The sequence below is a fragment of the Syngnathus typhle genome, linkage group LG12 (genome assembly GCF_033458585.1).
Source record: "Syngnathus typhle isolate RoL2023-S1 ecotype Sweden linkage group LG12, RoL_Styp_1.0, whole genome shotgun sequence".
Taxonomy (NCBI): Eukaryota; Metazoa; Chordata; class Actinopteri; order Syngnathiformes; family Syngnathidae; genus Syngnathus; species Syngnathus typhle.
In genome coordinates this window covers 2934978-2954834 of record NC_083749.1, presented here as the reverse complement: position 1 = coordinate 2954834, position 19857 = coordinate 2934978, and the positions used below count along the sequence as shown (strand labels likewise).

General features: G+C 40.6%; 1 protein-coding gene and 1 long non-coding RNA gene across 2 annotated transcripts in view; both read left to right on the top strand.

Moving 5' to 3' along the window:
* The window catches only part of LOC133163200 (uncharacterized), a 58646-nt gene extending 54233 nt beyond the window's left edge, over window positions 1–4413 (top strand). The window contains exon 4 of the long non-coding RNA XR_009716338.1: window positions 4344–4413. This is a non-coding gene — a long non-coding RNA (uncharacterized LOC133163200). The remainder of the gene's footprint in view (window positions 1–4343) is intronic.
* Window positions 4414–7703: 3290 nt separating this feature from the next.
* The window catches only part of cntfr (ciliary neurotrophic factor receptor), a 100891-nt gene continuing 88737 nt past the window's right edge, over window positions 7704–19857 (top strand). The window contains exon 1 of the mRNA XM_061292835.1: window positions 7704–7960. The gene's annotated coding sequence lies outside the window, so the exon portion shown is untranslated. The remainder of the gene's footprint in view (window positions 7961–19857) is intronic.

Here is a 19857-nt window from a genome sequence, read left to right as displayed (position 1 = left end):
ACAAATTAGCGTTGGCGAAGAGCGTTAGCTTGCGATAAGAATCGCTTGCTAATTGTTCTGTGAAGTTGTCGACAGAGGCAGCGGGGCATTATTTATCTGGCTACGTATCCGCTTCACGCGTCATGTCATAATGAACTCATTCACTACCATCGACGGCTAAAGACGTCAACGTTCCATTTTCAACTCTGAGTTAAACTGTTTGTTTTAGGTCAAATGTTTTTCTCTTCTCTTTATTTCAGGGTTTAATATGCGATGGATTGTGGAGACGATTTGCCACCCACCATTTCTCTGTATTTTTTTTTTTTACCTCATTTGTGGGAATTTAACCAAGCTCTGAATTTATATTTAGTTTTTCTTTTATTGTATTTTCAGGGCTAGGGTGCAATCTTGTGTTCTGCGCGTAACCGACAAAGTAGTGTCAGTCGACCTCAACAGATGGTGCTCGGTTGGAGTCCGAAACTAAGATGAAGTTCCACGCTGAGTCGGATGTGTGGTTGGAAGAAAAGGGAAGAAAAAAAACCCAGTCAAGTTTGCGAGTGAAGGAGCGATGATTTAATTTAGGATGTCGCTATGTACCTTCATTTCTTTTCACGATTTGGCCTAGCAGGCGATTATCATGTCCTAGTTTTCTATTCAGCGAGAAAAGTATTTTTCCTTTTCTCCGTCTTATCTTTTTGGGTCACTGTGGGTGTAAAACTTTAAGGCAGATTTCAAAAAGCTTCTTCACTCCTTTACAGTCACACCTTTCAAACTGCATCAACTCGTCTCTTTTCGGGATGGGAAGAAATTGTTGTGTCGATATGTTTGAAAGAAACTGCTTGTAATAAGCAACCTTTGCAAAAAAAGGATATTTTTACGTTCCAGTCCAATTTCTCATCAGCCGTATCATGCAATCTGCTTGATAAGAGGTGTGATGCAAAGCTGAGGTCTCCATAGGTTTCGAGCCTTAACAGAGAAGGCGCCGGCCATTAATGAAACCGTTTATGCAGACGGAATCACTAACTATTTCTGCCCTGCTGCGTCTTTCTCTGACATTTCCAAAATTGCTACCGCTAATATGGCATCCTGCCTGTTTCCATCTATCGTTCTCTTTTTCTTCCTATCTATTGAATCACGTCTTTGACTTCTACTCTTTGTCACGTCTGCCACCGCCTCCTCCTCATTTATATGTGGTTCTTATTTGTACTCCTACGTCTGATGCTGTTGCCGTTTTTTTTTCTTCCCGCCTCTCACTCACCGCCTTTCCCTCATCAAGCACCTTCCGGCATGTAATGTCCGCCCATTCCTTTCCCCCTAGACAGACTTTGCTTTTTCTCACCGTGACCTCTTACTCGGCCTTCCATCTTTCTTTTATTTTTTGAGGTTGTCTTACTTGCTCCACCTTCCCCCCCAGCTGTTCTTATTTTTTTTCATTCTCCTTCATTCCCCTCACTCACAGTGGTGCGACGGTGCATCTTGTGGCAAATAGTAGTAGATAGATGGATTGATTGATTGCTTGATTGATATCTTTATTTCGAACACATGCAAAACTAAAAATGAGATAAAAAACACAAAACAAATAACACTTTAAAGTGCCGTATATAAGTCCGTCCAAACAAACAATAAACCAACAAATTGAAAAAATAAATAAAAAATAGATCGATCTGTCTATTCGTTTGGCGATGACTCAAAGTTATCAGTCGGGGAAGAAAAATAAATAAGCCAACAACATTCCCACCTCTCCTCGAGTTCACGCCTCTCAAATCAAAATCATTCTGCCGAGTGTGAGTCTTGTTGAGAATGTTATGTGACTCAGTGGCTGGGATTTAAAAGTGTGACTGAGTGTGCTTCATGTCCCCTTAGCATGATTTAAAAATATAATATAATATAATATAATATAATATAATATAATATAATATAATATAATATAATATAATATAATATAATATAATATAATATAATATAATATAATATAATATAATATAATATAATATAATATAATATAATATAATATAATATATTCATACATATATAATATACGTATATAGACGTCATGTGAGCTACAGACAAGCATCCAGTAGGAATGAGTTGCAGACAGAAGAGGAATAAAGAGGCACAATCTATGAATAAGCAAAGTCCCAATAAAAGTCAAGGGGACATTTGGGGTTTACCGTCTTGCTGGGCTGCTTTCAACAAGCTCCATAAATCATAGCAACATCTTGCTGCGACATTAGCGGGAGGCAAGTTTTTCGACAAGATGACATTGTGATCCAAAAAAAAAAAAAAGACGCACAATCAACTGAGCGTTGACAATGCCAAATGTAAAACTCAAAGGCATATAAAATGAGCACCATAAAAAAAAAAAGATTACCTTTTTGGAAACTACCCAAAGCACATTAATGGCTCAAAATTGTTTAAAATCGTGAAGGTCGAACTTGCACATGTGTGTGTGTCTTTTCTTGCATCCTTTTTTAAAAGTAAAACTACTCGCTATATATTACGGCCATGATTTTTTCTCTTTCAATTTTATATCCTGTCCTTCAATAAAAGGACTATCTTTGTAGTGTGTTTCAACAGGTGTGCACGGCATACGCGCATCTCGGCCGCCTTAAACAATTGTCAATTGTTGCCCTGCATCTCTGGCGTCCTTTCATTCCGAAACGCGCAGCAGGATATTGAACCGAGCGTCTGGCTTGGAGAGCCGGGTCGAAAAGATGTTCTTGTGAGATATAAATAGAAAGCAGACCTTTTTAGTTTTCAAACTAAGACAATCGGAGCGGCGGCTTCTATTTTGACAGCTGATGGAATTGTGCTGCTCTCATTTGTTTGCTGCTTAATTATGCAAGCTGCTTTCTTTTTTTTTTTTGGCTTCTCTTTTATGTTCAAAATTTGAAGCTTAAATCTTACATTTGCTGTCATCTTTCAGATGATGATAAAGGAAAATACATCTGACTCCTAATTATCTTCCGGGTATCCCCCGTTTGTTACGCAAGAACAGCAAAACAACACATTATCTTTATTTAAACAATCCAAACATTTCAATAATAATGACATTTTAATCAAATGCATCATTTTACTTCAGATCAGTGCCACATAATGAGATGGAAATGAATTTTGCTACAGTTATCTCAATTATGCTAACACTATCCTTATCCAATTACTTCAGATGTAAAATCAATGTCGCTAATGGTTAATTGCATATGCATTCAACATGGACATGGCAAAACTGTATTTTCCTTCATGTCCAATTTCTAGTCAAATATTTACCAGTCTTTCTACGTCAAAATTTGTCCCCCCCCCCCCCCCCCCCCATTCTTATTGGTATTCTAATTGCGAAGAAGATTACTAGCGTGTCAGGCATAATTGAAGCTGACAAACAGCATGCGTTAGGCTAATCTTATTCATAATTTCGCTTGGGCTTTGATGGTCCCCATTGATGAAGACCTATTCTGTATTTAATGGCTTGTTAGTGGTTTGGTGCAAAATGGAGACTGTGGAGTTCTGTAGCTGCTATTTTTGTAGAGTGAGGCTTTTTGCGTGCAGTACATTTTCTAGACAAAAATGAAACTAAAAAATGGATGAAAATATATATATATATATATATACATATATATATATATATATATATATATATATATATATATATATATATATATATATATATATATATATATATATATATATATATATATATATAAAAAACTGGATAGAGAAATAAATAAATAAATAAATAAATAAATAAATAAATAAATAAATAAATAAATAAATAAATAAATAAATAAATAAATAAATAAATAAATAAATAAATAAATACAGTATATTTTCAGCATTCTATCCAATGCATTTGTCGAAAAGACTCCTCACTATTTCCGAAGTCGGAGCGTTGTTGTTTTGACTGTGCGACCTGTTTGTGTCTTTCTAATTTAAAAGACGCAGCGGGATGTCTGATGTGCTGCCAAAAAGCTCAGCAGTGTCACATCAAGTGTTTGTCTCACGGGATAGTCTTTCATTTTATTAGGGAGCCCGTGGCGCCACTGGATCACCGGGCAGACGACCGCCGTTTTCCGTTTTAATGTCAACCGTTGCTCATAGAAAGTGAATGAACATACTATTGGCAAGTGAGCTACTAATATTTAAATAAAAAAATTCAGCAATGCTTAACCGACCTTTGAACACAAAATGACCGAGCGCCATCGAAAAGCCGATTTAGAATACGGAGTCAAAAAGTAAATGTCAGGAAAGTTATTTCCTGTCAAACCTCAGCGCAAAGGGCCACAATGTTGAAATATAGCCCATGTCCTTTAAAATGGCGTAAATATTTAATAACGGTGACTTTGATTTAATCGTGGCTCGTGTGTTCACAGATTTTCAGTCCAGTGGAAAGAAGTTCCGTGATATTAAAGCCAAAGCCTCAAAGACACAATCTTAAACAGGTAAGATTGATTTGACTACTTTTGATAACCGTAAGACTAGACGGGAGAAAAATAACTATGGGGAAAAAATGGGGGGAAAATACATCGAGGTGAAGGGGGGGAAATTGGAGGCGCGTTGAAAGAGAGTAAGTGTAACACACTTCAATGGATTGAACCACTTGTATGATTGCTCCTTGAAAGCCACATTCGGTATTCTGCTTTGGCCTTAAATTTACTCTTACTACAAGAAAATGTCAAGGATGGTAGACTGCATGAATAACTTTTGGATACGTACAAGATTACATATATATATATATTTTTTTTTTATTTATTTATTTATATATATATATATATATATATATATATATATATGTATATTATTAATTATATTATATATATATAATTTATTATTATTATTATTACTTCATTTTTTTGCAGCAATCTTTTAACAATGACTCTCTTGACCACAAAGTATCGGTATTAAACAGTTTCAGCATCGTCAAATTAGCATGCAGCAAATGCCCCTGTCTTCATCTCCATGCATTAAGCAGATGGTAGAATGAAGACAAACATTTGACATGATGACATCCCAGCCTCCAGTGATATCATGTCTAAAGAGCTCCAATTTGAGCATGCAAAATAATCCAACGCGCAAACACGCCTCGCATAAAATACACTGACATTTTGTCTTCACCTTATCACTGCAAGTAAATGTTTGGCTTAGTGCTCATGGAGGCTTCTGGGCCAGATGATGTTACTGATTTGGGGGGAATCAGTTGCCATAGCGTCCCACGACGTGTTATTACGTTTCATCCAGCGGCTTCTATCTGTCTGACCCGAGCTAAAACCCAAAGACATGCTGATAAGCAATGCATATTTATTTTACTCAGTCTTTCTTTTGCGGACACACTATCTCCATCCATCTCCCCCAAGACAATCCAAATACAAATATACGGGCTATCTCTTCTTATCACACACTCTTTGTCAGCACATAAACAGCATTAACCAAACGCCGGGCAAACAGAGGATGACGCAAGTGCGGAGAAATCCTCCTCCCTTGAATCTTCACATGGACAGCAAACACAATCTTATCATTTTCTTGGGGGGGGGGGGGTAAACTTTCAAGAAGAAATTGTTCCAAGATGCTCTTTGCTCAGCGTCGATGGAACTACTTTTATGTGCCCTCGTATAGTGTGGTTAAAATACAATAAAACACTAACTAGCACCTCATCTTATGTTTTTACGAGGGTTGTTCTCAGAAAGTAAGGTACCGAAAGGGTGACACGAGAAGCCATAAATGAAATGTATAAATCAAATGTTCACTTTATAATGCTTGGTTGCGAATCATTTGCAGTCAATTACAGAAGTCTGGCATGCACAGACATCGCCAGACGTTGGATTTCCATCGCCTGGTGATACAAACGGTCGTTTTTGGGCCATTGTCCATCGACTTTGTTCATCTCCGTCAAAGTAGCTTGGAAGCATTCGGAGCTGAATACGAGCTGATAATATTGCCTGAAAGCCTTCCCGAATTTATTCGTCAGCAGTTCCGTTGGCATACACGACCATCACGCTTCGCAGTCAACACTCGCACGAATCCCGGCTGTCGACGCGAGCCGCATAAAGACGATTTAAATATTCGACTCGGCTACGGTCCGACAAGAAACGAGAGTTGCAAAGACCGACTGCTCAGATTAAACGGCAGTCGGCTGGCAGGAGAGACAAAAGGAGTCCTTTTAAAAGTCAACAATAGATCCGCAAACAGCACTTGGGAGTCTGTTAATGTAAATGATCCTTTTTAATTTGAAGTAGAAACTGATTAGAGTGACATTTGGTGAAAGGCAGCGGGATTAGCCTCCATCTTGAATCAGGCTTCCGAATGTCAACCCTCTTCATTATAACTCATTGTTTACAATGTAGTCATGCTTATCACGGCGAGACAATGCGGCAGAGTAAATTCGAGACACTTGGCAGTGGCTTAAGGTGAATGACATTTTGAATACAGCGTGTAAAGTGTTTATCAGCCGAGAGCAGGTCCAAACTAATCCCTTTTGCCCGTTTTTCTTGCCATTATCGCAGTGTTGTCGCGCAAAGGTTGCCATGGTAGTGGTGTTACTTGTATCGTGGGAAATATGCCCCTAGGATGGGGGAAATTAAATTAATTTTGCAATTGCACCTATTGTCCTTCTATCCGGTCTGGAGGTCCGCCTAACAATTCTGAGCTTGTAGATATAAAAAATGGAGAATTATTGTCAAACATCAAGAATCAATCAAAAATGTCCTGAGAATTTTTTTTTTAGATAATTTATTGCGGGAGAATATTTCCTCCAAATGATGCAATCCTATTCCTCATCTCGGAGTCAAATGATACAAAAAATACTTTTGACCCTGTTGCAAATGAAGTTTACCTGCCAGCGGCTATTGCAGTGGAAACACCTCGTGTGTGTTGTTTCCCCTTGCTGTTGTTCCTTAAACACGTATTGCAGAGGAGGCAGACCTGCAGCTGAAGGTCAATTTTAAAAGGTTTCCATTACTGAAAAGGTCAGCGCTTCCAGGTGTGAACCACAGCTGTGGTAAAGACGCCAAAATACAGCAGGGGGAAAAAAATAAACCATTCATCTATGTGCTTATTAAGTCACAGTAAGACCTTTTTAGAATATATGCAAATGTGAGTATTGCTAATTCATTTAGACATGTTTAAAATGTGTACATCTGCATAAGGGATGGGCAACTGGCTGGAAAATAGTATTTAATTTTTTTTTTTTTACAATTCCAAAAAGCTCTTAAAAATGTCCAAAATATGAAAAAGAAAAATATATTGACAAAGTATGTGTTAAAAAAAAAAAAAGATAATGCAGGGGTCAACTGTAGATTTTAATTGTAATATCAACATCCACCACTAGATGGCTGCAGACATGGTTTTGCTGCCCCTGCACGACTTCAATAAATGAACTTTTGCACTGGGGAAAAATAGAGAATATCTATTTTTTGATAGTGCTTCTTTTATACACACACATTTCGAAAATGCACATATTTGCATATATGCACATAATCAGTGCATATTTGAAATTACATTTATTTTTTGCATCCATCTGGCTAGCAAATGCATGGTCCAATGTAAGTTGCCCATCCCTGGTCTTCATGGTCCAATATGTTTGGACTGCTCCCTACACTACTGTGAACGGTGGCTAGGGGGTGCACTGTGGACATGATTTGTGTGTAAGCAGAGAGAGAGAGAGAGCGACAGAGCGAGCGTGTGTGTGTGCGTCAGTGTGTGTGCATCAGTGTGTATGCGTGTGTGTATCCCTGCCTGTGGCTGGGCTGGTCACATGGGGGACAGCAGTCTGTTTAAAACAGCCTCAGCTCGCTCACTCCGAGCAGTGCAAGACACCGAGACAGATGCGCACGTCGCCTCTCTCTTCCGCACAAGCGCTCACACACATGCTCAACGTAAGGAGACGGCAACTTTCCTCTATCGGACTGACACAATACACACCCCTTGCCACACTGGAGGAAGAGGATAAGGAGTGACAGATCAGGAAAAGCAGGCAATAAAGAGGAGGTTCCCTGTGAGTAGCCAATTGATTCTTTTTAACCTGAAATTGTAATTAGTGCTTGGATTTTGTGTGTGTGTGTGTGTGTGCTGCTGCGCTTATCGGTGCTGTCTGAGCAGGACCTGACAGAGGCTGAGAGTAGAAAGGACTTGCTTGAATGGGACTGTGAGAATGAAAGAAAAGGAATCAGCGCAAGCGTGGCATTCAATATGTGGTGCTGGTGCAACCCTGGGATACATCTCCATCAATCTGCCCCTGCCTCACCCCACCCCTCGCTTCCTCCCTCCCTCTGCCCGTGGGAGCTAATGCTGTTAATTAGCAGCGTGCGCTTGGAATGAAAGGAATGCCGAGCCGGACCGGGCTTTGCTTCGGACTCTTGTGCCCTCCTTTGCTCGGGCGAGTGTGCCGTCTCCTCGTCTTGTTGACGTTTTGTACGTGTTGATGAGGTCAGGCTTCTTCTGAGTCATACGATCGGATCTGGCTGATGCCAGCCCATTATAAGCGGCTGAACCAGCCACAGTTCTATCAATATCCCGGAAGAGTCGGTTCTCTTCCCCGTGGTTCTCTGGAACTCTCCGTCCCGAGCCACGGTCTCCAACTCGTCCTCCTCATCACTCCATCTCTGCGCTGGTGTTTGCTATTCCGACTTTCAACTCCAGCGTGCTCCTTCTACGCTGGAGTGGAATCGAGACTGGAAAGTGAGAGGATTGCAGAGTTGTGAAGAAGAGAGGGAAGAGTGAGGAATGAGGGAAGAAAGTGGAAGGTGGGGAGGGGAGAGAGTGGGGGGGGCATTGAAAAGGCCGACACTAGCTCGGACAATTAGCCCGGGGAGTGTGTCCTGGGGTGCTATTCTGAGAGGGGCTTTGGCCCCTGGGTCTTGGGCGCTGGGTCACGGGATGCCTTGACCCCTCCAGTCGACAGCTAGGCATGGGAGCCATTATTACGGTCTGATTGATTAGCACTGAGCGGAAATCCCTTTTCTCTTCACTCCTCGGGAGAAAAAAAAGACGAGCGCTTTTTTTTTTTTGTCCTTTTGCTGGTGCTGCCGCTGATTTCCAAAAATGACTTTGTAAAGTTGTATCGGATTGGGTTTAGGGTTGGGTCAAAGTGCAAAAACTATAATGTGCAGGGAATAGAAAAAAAAGTAGTGAGTAGCATGTTTATTCCTTTTTTATTGTCTCCCCTTTCTCAATCTCCTTTCACTGCTTTAATCTTGGCGGTCCCATCTTTCCCTCCCCCTCCTCCCCCGCCTCCTCCCGAGACTGGGAGTTTAGTGTGGTGTTTAGCCCGGCTCACGGCTGATCAAAGCAGGACGTGTCAGACTAGGCTTAGCCCGGGCACTCCTAATGGAGCGCCGTTTTCATGCCTTGTTGCTGGTGGGTAAGGAGGGGGGGGGGGGGGGGGGATGAGAAAGGGGGTGCAAGGAAAGTCCCAAAACAAGTGGCAGAGGGAGCTGAAGGCATCTCGGCCAAGTGAGAGTGAAAGAGCTTCAAATAGAAACAAAAATAAAAGCAAAGGAAAATCCAGAATTTGGCTGCATCCAAGAAGCGCATTCAAGTCTGAGTTTAAGAAACTTTTTTTTTTTTTAACCGCTTCTTGGACCCTAACCACCTAGACTGCAAAGAATCTCTCCAGATAATCCGGCCATTTTTGATTGGACAGTTTAGGTCGGCGCAGGGTAGCTCTCACACATGGTTTGGTTTTAGCTTGGAAGCAACACCAGACGGGAAGAGGGCTTTGTGTGTGTATGTGCGAGCGTGTGAAAGCGAGAGACGGGAGGGGGGGCGGGGGGGGGGGGGGGGTCCAGGGATGCATAATAAGAAAAAGGGAGTTCTGAGTGTGTGTGTGTGCATGTCCATATATTCCCATTTAACAACATTTGTGCAGACACACATTAAAAGTGACTATTAAAAAGCGATACTGGCTCGCGGAAGTTGTCCATCTATTAAATACACAAAGTTAAGTCGTGTGTACCGAAGAAATTGATTCGAGGGAGGACAAGACATGACTAACTTAAAAAAAAAAAGGCAGCGTTGATAGGTGAAGCAAATTATTCTTAAGCAAAGAGAAGTGGCAATGACTTATTAAAAAATAGCTAAATGTGTGATTGCCCTTACTGTTAAAAGGTATTTTAGTTAGGAAAGTTAACTGATTTTATCTTTCGATTCAAATCCACGGATAATATCGACCCTAACTGAGAGGTGGAGCAAAATGGAGCACAGTCGTGCGTCACATGAAAGAAATAAGAATGAAATTGTGAGTCCCTGCACTTATCCCATCTTTTGTCTGAAGAAAGGCTCCGAGCAGGAGCAAATGTAAACTCCCACGCTTCCTCCCAATGCCCTCTCTCTTTCCTTTGAGTTTGGAGATGCCACTTGCTGTTTGCTTTTCGGAACGACATGATTTGATTCAGATTCAGCTCCAATTAAGATGCATTACTGAGATGTTGCATTGTGCTGCTGTTTTCTCCCTTCACCCTGCAGCTAGTAGAAAACAGCTCACACGCTGTTTAATTATCACTGCTGTCCATTTTAGAATAGGGAGTGGTTGCTAATTTCAAATATGTTTTCGAATGTAATCAAATGTATTATCAAGCCTGGTAAATCATTTGCTTCGCGGCTAGCTGCTAGCCACTAGCCCCTATGATCCAGAATAGTGTCAATGCGGCTTCGGGCTACATTAGAGTATGGAGGGAAGCAAACAGGGATAAATGATGAAGAAGCAAGCAAGGCATTAGCCATCCATCTATCCCTCCATTCATTGATTGTCATGGACAAACCTTTTACTTTCATTAGGGAGATGCATTTTGCATCACTGATAGATTCTCTTTGCGTGTTGACCGTCAACTGACTAGTCCACTGATCCAATCTGGTTAAAATAAAAAACTCAAGTTGGGGTGGCTTAAAAAAATCCTAGGAGGCTTCTGCCCTGATAAAATACCGTAATTTTCGGACTATAAGTCGCGTTTTTTTTCATAGTTTGGGTGGGGGGGCGACTTATACTCAGGAGCGACTTATATATATATATGGTTTTTTTTTTCACTTTTTCGGGCATTTTATGGCTGGTGCGACTTATACTCCGGTGCGACTTATAGTCCGAAAATTACGGTAGGCCTAACTACATCACTGCTGAGAATTTTGTTTGCAAGGTGTTATTTTTTTCGTTGACAAAATACCGATTTTTACACTCGCTGTGGCTGCGAGACAAGTTAGGCATTCGCTTTGGCAGAGATGGCAGGTTCCGTATTGATGGAGGGGGAGAGGCGGTGGTCAAGAGGTCAGGAAGAAGTGACAGGTCTCGCTGAGAAAAAGGCCACTCGTAGCGCTGGCTTGAAAGATGAGAACAAACACCGCGACGCATAAGTGCTGCGCGGCTGAGAGGCTGTCCGCCATTTACGTCAACATACGTGACGTTGACTCCTTGAGGAAGACAGGAGAAGAGAAGTCAGAGGGTCACCATGAGGACAGCGGAAGCCATTGTGATGTCGCAACACGAGAGATTCAAAGATTTTACTGAAAGGCACATTAGAGAAGAAGTGGGAGAGAAGGGACTGTGTTGGATTGGAAGACAAAAAAAGTAATGAGAGTAACAGTGGAAATGAGGTTGTTGCCTCGTCTTGTCTCTTTGGTTTATGCGAACATCTCCATTTGCATAATACGAGCGTAAAGAAAGAAGCGGAACGGTCTCGTGTTACTTTGCGCTTCAAATACAAAATGTCTCGGAACATCAAAATCACTTTCAAAGCACTCCGACACGACGCAGACAAACACAACGAGGCTCTTCTCCACGTTCTTTCTCGTCGTCAGATTGAATGATAATTATCGACGTATCCGCTTGTCTTGTTCCCTGCACAAAAGATCAACTGAAGGGAATTAGATGCTTGAAGTGGAGAGGCGAGAATGCTCAAGTCTCATTTTCCACACTGAACAAATTCTGCCGAGGAATCTTATGTTGCAGTTTAGCGCGAGGATGCCTCTGTGAAATATCGAGTTTGAACAAAAGCTTTTGAAAACACCGACGCGAATGTGGACTTTTTACTCTTCATGCGACAACCACTTTCTAGTTGTTCCAATTTTTTTTCGTTATTCAAGTCTGCTCACACAGATGGCCAGCTCAGGGATACTAGAACAAGACCGTTCTCATCTTTTTTCATGTTTTTTGTTTGTTATTACGCCACGAGTTGGAGATTCTACTTCACTTGCATAAAATGTTTACGTACTTCTGGGAGTGCATGAATTCAATAATGGAGAAGCTTTCAGTCCATTGAAAAACATTACACGCTTTGGTTCACTATGAAGACATCATTTATTTTATTTTATTTTATTTTATTTTATTTTATTTTATTTTATTTTATTTTATTTTATTTTATTTTATTTTATTTTATTTTATTTTATTTTATTTTATTTTATTTTATTTTATTTTATTTTATTTTATTTTATTTTATTTATTTATTTATTTATTTATTTATTTATTATTTGCTCAGCCATGGGCACATTAACACAGAAAATTCACGATGCTGCTCCCAAAGTGGATTAAGATGTTGGTTGACCTCCAATTTGTTTGGATGGAGAAACAATAGTGATTCTCGCTCAACCTGACGACAGAGGTTGAATGTAAAATGGAACAGCAGAACGGCGGAACAGCCGCCACCTGATAATATTCATTTCGATTGTGTCATTGTCCATCAAGTATCGTAAATATCACACCAGTTGCAGACAGCGAGCTGTGGATCGAAACAAATGATTAAATGTTCAACCCATGACCATGAGGCGCTCTAAATAGACACACTAACTCGATCTGCGTCAGTCTTGGAAAACAAAAACAAAAAAACTCCTCACTTTTTTGTCTTTTTGTGCGTTGGGCTGACAACGAGGCACTCTAAACATAGTTCATCATGTTTTCCAAAAGCCCCTTACAGTAAGTTGTTAGACAATGTTTTTTTTTGGAGGAGTAATTGACACCCCCCCTTCCTCTTTCACCCACCCTCTCAGGATGCACTCATTTATTTTGCCTTACTTAACTATTTTCTTGCACAGGAGTCTACGAGGGTTTTTTTTTTTTTTTCCAGCCCACTGCGATAGTTTATTAGCAATGTCTCCTTTGATGGTTACTTTGCACGCTCGATTATGGCTGAAAGGGAGTGGGCCGGTCCCCGGGGTTCCGAGGAAGTCTGTCTAATGATATTAACAACATCCTTTATATGGTCGTCACTGCTTGCAGGGGTTTGTTGAAGGAGTACAGAGAAGAGATCAGAAGTCAAGGAAAAAGGGTGTAAAGAGAAAACCCATGTCACCCCTGTGCGTGATTTGTAAGCTTCGCCAATCACAAGCGAGATATTTCACACAAGACGGGCACCGAGAGTTCATTTCAAGCAATTAGCTACAGTGCGTTATAAACACCTGGATATAAAATAGTGCCTGCGTGTAAAACAGACAGGAGTTAAGGAACGAGACGCTCGTGCGGCGATTCAGCCAGAAGAAAAATAAAGGAAGGAATCGATTTGGTTGGTGACTGAGTGAAAATAAACATGGCAATTATGAGAGATGGATCGCCGAGACGGGAATGACCCTGGTCCAATTCGAAAAGGTTCGCACACTATCCTCACGTATATTATAGTGAGCTGTCACCCAAGTGCCCGTCATTTTTAATTGAAAACTTTGCCTCGCTGTCACAAATCCCATCGCCTCCACGCGCTTGGGGATTAGCCATTTATGAATAATAAATATATGTCTGAAAACAGAAACTGATAGTTGTAAACACTGTGTGTCATAATAAACAATTCATGCAACCATTTAATACCATTGCAGATACATGGATTCAGGGCCACGTATTGCGCAACACTTCCAATAAATGGCGGCTTAATTTATATGGATGCGTTGGGCTGGCAATCATCTTTTTTTTTTCTATAAACATTTTCAAATGAATGAAATATAACAGAATTATAACTTTCTCAGAGATGTTTTCCTTTTTTTAATGGACACCCAGTCCGGACTGGTATCGAATCAATCACAGAGCAAATATACTAAACAAGCAGTACGGTCATTTAACCTTCAATAACTTAGCTTAGCTTATCTCGGGATACAAAAACAGGAAGCTGAGTGCTCTTTTCTTCCACCCAAGCGTCCATCATATTTGTAAAATCCGCATTTAAAATCCAATCGACCCATCAGCTCAGTGCCCAGAGGCGGCGGTCATTCTAGCCTTCTGCCATTTTCCCCCTCCAGATGTAACATTTACAGCTCCATCTGTCCTCCCATTGCTCTGCAGTGGTGCGCAACCCGCGGGTCTCAACCCCTCCTTTTATGATACTTTATTTGTTTGTCATATAAATGTCATTGTCCGTCAGCCATGAGAGCCGCACCCCACGGCATAGGAACGATTGTTTTGCTAGTAGCATGTGTGTACTTGTGCAAGCAGATTAGATTTCATCGTGAAGGCATGTTGAACACTCCGTCAATTTCCTGTCGCCTTCCCCTCCCCGTGACAAATTCCTCGATTCCCTCACAACACATTTCTAATATCTTTATTGGTCATGGGCATTTTATGGTCCCACATATTGCTTCTCTCCAAGCCTGGCAAATATTCAATGGCTTCCACATTTGTGCGTGCAAGGGTGGGAAAGAAAGATGAGAGGAAGCTAATCGTGTCAAAGATCTCCGCTTTGCCTTCTGTTTGGAAAAGTTTTCTTCAAGGCCTTTTCGGATTTGAATGCAAAAAAAATATATACATATATATATACCGTAATTTTCGGACTATAAGTCGCACCGGAGTATAAATCGCACCAGGCATAAAATGCCATAAAAGGGAAAAAAAACATATATATGTATATAAGTCGCTCCTGAGTCCCCCCCCCCCCACCCAAACTATGAAAAAAAAACCGCGACTTATAGTCCGAAAATTACGGTATATATATTTGTATATATTGTGGTATGAGGCCATTACGTTCCGTAGTATTTAAACTAAAGTACATATGGGACCAGTTAAATGTCGGCACATTTCTCCGTTACTACAGGCAATTTGTTTTAATTGTGGACTTAAACATAATAGAGCTTCAAATTTCCTCTTTTCATGGCAGCCCGTATGAAACGTGAGAGTGCCTGTTAACTAGCTCAGTTATGTTACGACAATCAAAAAAGGCGATTCTTAATGCCACGTATGTCATCCGTCTCGATGGATTTGACTCGGGTGAGGTAAAAACAATATGACTTTTTCCGAGGTGGATTTTCTGAGTGAAGTTACAAACTACGTGGACTACATTACGGGAGAAGCCGTTCCGATGATTCGATACAATAATTGCGAGACGTTTTGAGTTACATCACAAGGCGGTTGACTTAAATATGTGGCTACACAAAAATTTGCATGTTTGCGAGGCAATCAAGTCAGTCACTAATGGAAAAACTGAATCAAACGTCATTCTTGGTCGTCGAACAAATCCAAAAGTGCCAATATATTACTTCACCACCGTCCATGAAATATTATATTCTCCCGGGGATGATCTGCAATAGCGGTGGCCTTGGATTGCACTCCATCCTGACTGGCTGTAGGCTTGTTAATTAAAATAATCCCAAATATTCACTTCAGCAGAAGCATTAACACTAAAGTGAAAGAACACTTTACTGACTTGTTATAAGTACACTGCTGAGTCAGAGTTCAGGAGCGGCTTAATTTCTTTTATAATTGGCTGTGAGTAAAACTTCTGGTGGGTACTTTAATTGACAAAGCACACGTTCTAAATATTAGGATGACGAGTGACCACCATGTACGCCATGAGCTGGGCAATATCTGCTGATTTACTATCCCAACATCGTCGCTAAATTATATGTGGTAGAAAATCTTCCTTTGCAAATTCAATTGAAAAAAATGCAAATGCAAAATCCAATAGAGATCGCTTGCTTTCGCTTCAAACTAGCTCCGATTATGACATGTCTATATTGGAGCTTCCTGGAGCATCGTGAAATATGTAAAGTAAGCTTTAAATGGATTTCCAAGGACATAATGGAGTGTGTGCTGTATTTCATTGTTATCCTGCTCGCCCCCTAATCTCATGAGACACAAAAACAAGGCCTACATGTGAGACATTTAATTATTTACATTAGTAGTGGGTGTTTGGGCTGGCAGCAATCATGGCCAATCAAATCAGCCCGTCCATTTTTTTTTTTTTTTTTTAAGCGCAGCGCTCCTACCGTGAGGCGCTGACAGCTTTATTATGGTGGGTCTAAAAAGAAAAAAAAAATATATATTTTTACCTTGTCAGTATCATTCGTGGTTATTTTACCTACCGTATTTTCCGCACTATAAGGCGCACCTTCAATGAATGGCCCATTTTAAAACTTTGTCCATATGTAAGGCGCACCGGATTATAAGGCGCACCTTCAATGAATGGCCCGTTTTAAAATTTTGTCCATACATAAGATATATACATTTGGCCTTATAGTGCGGAAAATACGGTACATTATTGTCATGTTATCATAAATAGTGCATTTATTGTCTTATAAAGCAGTTTGTTCAGTTATTGTTCAAGTTACTGCAAGAAATGGTTACAAAATGTTATTTGTTAGACAAGATAAATATTTTTGTACGGATTTTAGCAAGGGTCGTTTCACTTGGGCCATATAAAATGATCTAGCGGGCCAGATCTGGCCCCCGGGCCTTGACTTTGACACCCATACTTTAGAAGCTCTTTCTGCTTGCTCCTCAAAATTTCTCCCAACCAACGGTGGTCTTTTTTCATCCCCTTTTTTTTGTCAAATTCCATTACCTTTAAATTCAATGTCAAGGCACCTATAAATTGGGGCGAAAGAAAAACAAGAAAACAGAATGCACTTGTAGACCAGGAGAGACAGCGAGATGACAGGTGGCCAGATGGTCTAATAACCGCGGGAAATATTACCGCTGGCAGCCGCTCACCAACATTAATGACACCGGTCATGTACGAGCCCCGAGAAGAGGCTATGTGCGCCACTTCATCTTCCTGAGGCTGCACGCTCTATGTGGGTCACATTTATCTCCACTAGCAAGGTCACAAAGCCCGCCCCCTTAATTATGACACCATTCCCAAAAGGCAAACATTTATTGCATGATAGCAAATATGTGCATTGGCCAAGAGTTCAAATCGTACAATCGTGTCATGCTCGGACAAAGTTTCACTAAAGAAAATTCACAAGCGAAATGTGATATTTCATCCCCCCCCCCCGGGTGACTGTTTAGTAATCTCACAGTCTTTTGGTTCAGTCCAGCAATCCCTTCTGTCTTATCGCTCTCAGAGGTCTCTATGAAATATTCTGACCAAGCTCCTACGGGGAGCACATAATTAGAAAGCACTGAACCGTGACTCTGACACGAGGGCTTTTCTCCTATCTGTTTGGACAAGCCATGCTGAAGAGGGGAGGGGGGAGTAGGGGGGGGGCTGTAAAACATCTTTATGGTCAGGATGCTACACCAACCTGAAATGTCCTTGATTACATTTCGACAGATATGAGCAAAAGGAGGGGGAGAGGGAAAAGTGAGGAGATGCAGGGCGGCAAGATATGTTGATAAATACAGCTGAGCAGAAAGCGAAACTGGGGAGAAAAAAAAAAAGACTTGGGGTCGTTTTTATTTAATGACCGGTGCTTAAATCATCAGTCATCCCTAGTACATTAATTGTTTGGCTTCAGCTGACACGCGACACTTTTCCAAAGACAAAAATGGTGCCATTAAAAGAAGAATGGAGGTTACGACATTTTATTTTCAACTTCTGTGGGGAGAAGGTGAAAAGTAGCTCAAGGTCCGGACCAAAGGATTGCAATTTGGACCGATTGTAGGAAAAATGTCAGTTCACTTGTTTTGGATCAGATCTGATTCTGTATGTTTTTTTGTTTTTCCATGTGCTTTAATTGAGGGGGGGTCACGGTTTGACTTTGTTGACTTTGTCCCTATATCGCTTCATTATGTTGCCGCGGTGTAACTAGCTCGTTATTGTGCTGACGGTCTGGATTAGCAAAGGACAGCGAAGCCTCTGGGACAGTTTTATTACCGTGTGCCCTTGGTGCATTGTGGAGGTTCACATATGATGACAGCAAAACACACACACACAATCATATAGTCCACTCTTTTTTATGAGGATCCCATTTAGATAAATGAATGTCCAGCAGCCAAAGTTGTTAATGACCATTTATGGTTTTTGATGACCATTGAATGGTCAGATTGCCTCTCATTGTCATTACGTCAAGAAACCAGGGAATAAAAATCCAATCTCGGTCGCAGACTCACGGAAAAGTAATGAAGGTGGATTGTCATGGTGATTGGTTTTATATTATAAATGTTTAAGTGCTCATCTTCTCTGGGAGTCAGAATTGATTTAATTTTGTGAGATATGTATATTTAATATTTTTATATATTTATATATTATATATATATATATATAATATTTTTATGTATATTATATATATAAATATAGTCAAAAAAGAAATAAAGATTTTATATATATATATATAAAATCTTTTTTTCTTTTTTTTTTTTTTTATACAAACCTTGCCCTACCCCAGCAACCTGTTTGGCCTCTCAGTAAATCCTTCCCAGCTCACCCCTCGCAACCTCTACTGACAGCAAATTGGCTCCAGCCGGACTTCAAATGATCTGCTGCAGGATACCTCTTCCCTCTCCTTTTTTTTTTTCTTCTTCTTCACCATCGTGATCTAATCCTCTAAGAAGACCACCTCTACAGTGGGCTTGACAAAGCCGCCATGCTGCAGGTCAAGCATTGTCATGTCACGATACTTACGGTAGCTTTAACAGCCATTTAGGTTCCCTCGTATAAAATGAGGAAAAGAATATTCACCTCAATTAAATTGATCAACCAAACTTGAAAGATTTAAGCTGATTATTTAGCTGCCTTATCGCATGTGTCCATTGCCCACACGAATTCAATCCATAAACAGCAGCGAGCTCAGTGCCGATATCCGACTCAGTGGTCCCAAACAAGCGGCTGCCAATCGTCTCACCGTGGCCAAAGGATGCTCCGTGTTTATTCAAATCTCAGATTGTGTTTGCGCTGCATGTGTGTGTGAACAGTCTGACGGTCACAGATAAGGCGGCGGCTATCTTATCGAGTCGAGCCAACCCATCCCGAGCCTCAGGTGTTTTTGCGCGTTGACATTTTTCCATCTCTTTATTTCCAATTTCATGCCATTTGTGCAACTGTCAGTCTCATTTTTTTTTTTTAATAAATATTTTTTGCTTGTTTTTAAAAGTGCATAGACGATCCGAGTGAAGACGCAGGCGCTCATTTGAATTTCATTTGAATTAGCACCTCTCCAACTTGTCTGATGTCGCATTAGTGGATGCTCGATCAAAAGATGGCCGTCCGTCGTCGGCTTTGAGCCAACAAGGGCCCGTTTCCAATTTTGCCACCGCGTATCGAACAATGCTTTCTCGTTCTGGTTTTTAATTGAAGCTCCATCGAAGCAAAGATCCAACAAAATACCACAATCGGGTCCTACTCGAAAAGCCACATTTTACTCGGTCTGATTTTTATAAAATGCTGAGAGGGTCATTATCACCCATCTACTTTAATCCCTCATTTCGTTTGCATTTGGCTTTTCATCTTATTTTTAATTTCGTTCTTGCATAATATATGGATAATTTGAGGCCAGCCAACGAATGCTGTCAACCTCCATGCAAGGCATGAGGGATTTGCTTGTTTGTTTTTTTTTCGTTGGCACATTTTTTACATTTTTTTTTTGTTCCTTTTGTGACTTCTTTATACCCGCTCATTGGAGAACTGCTAAAGAAGTGCTGAGCTCTAAAAATTAAGAGTCTGAAAGAAGTAAACAAGTTGAATGTGAATATGAATCCGCACATGGAAAGACATTTATGTTGATAAAGTCTGTGTTTGTAAATGTGGAAGTTGGAAAGCCCCGTGGTGATGCTGC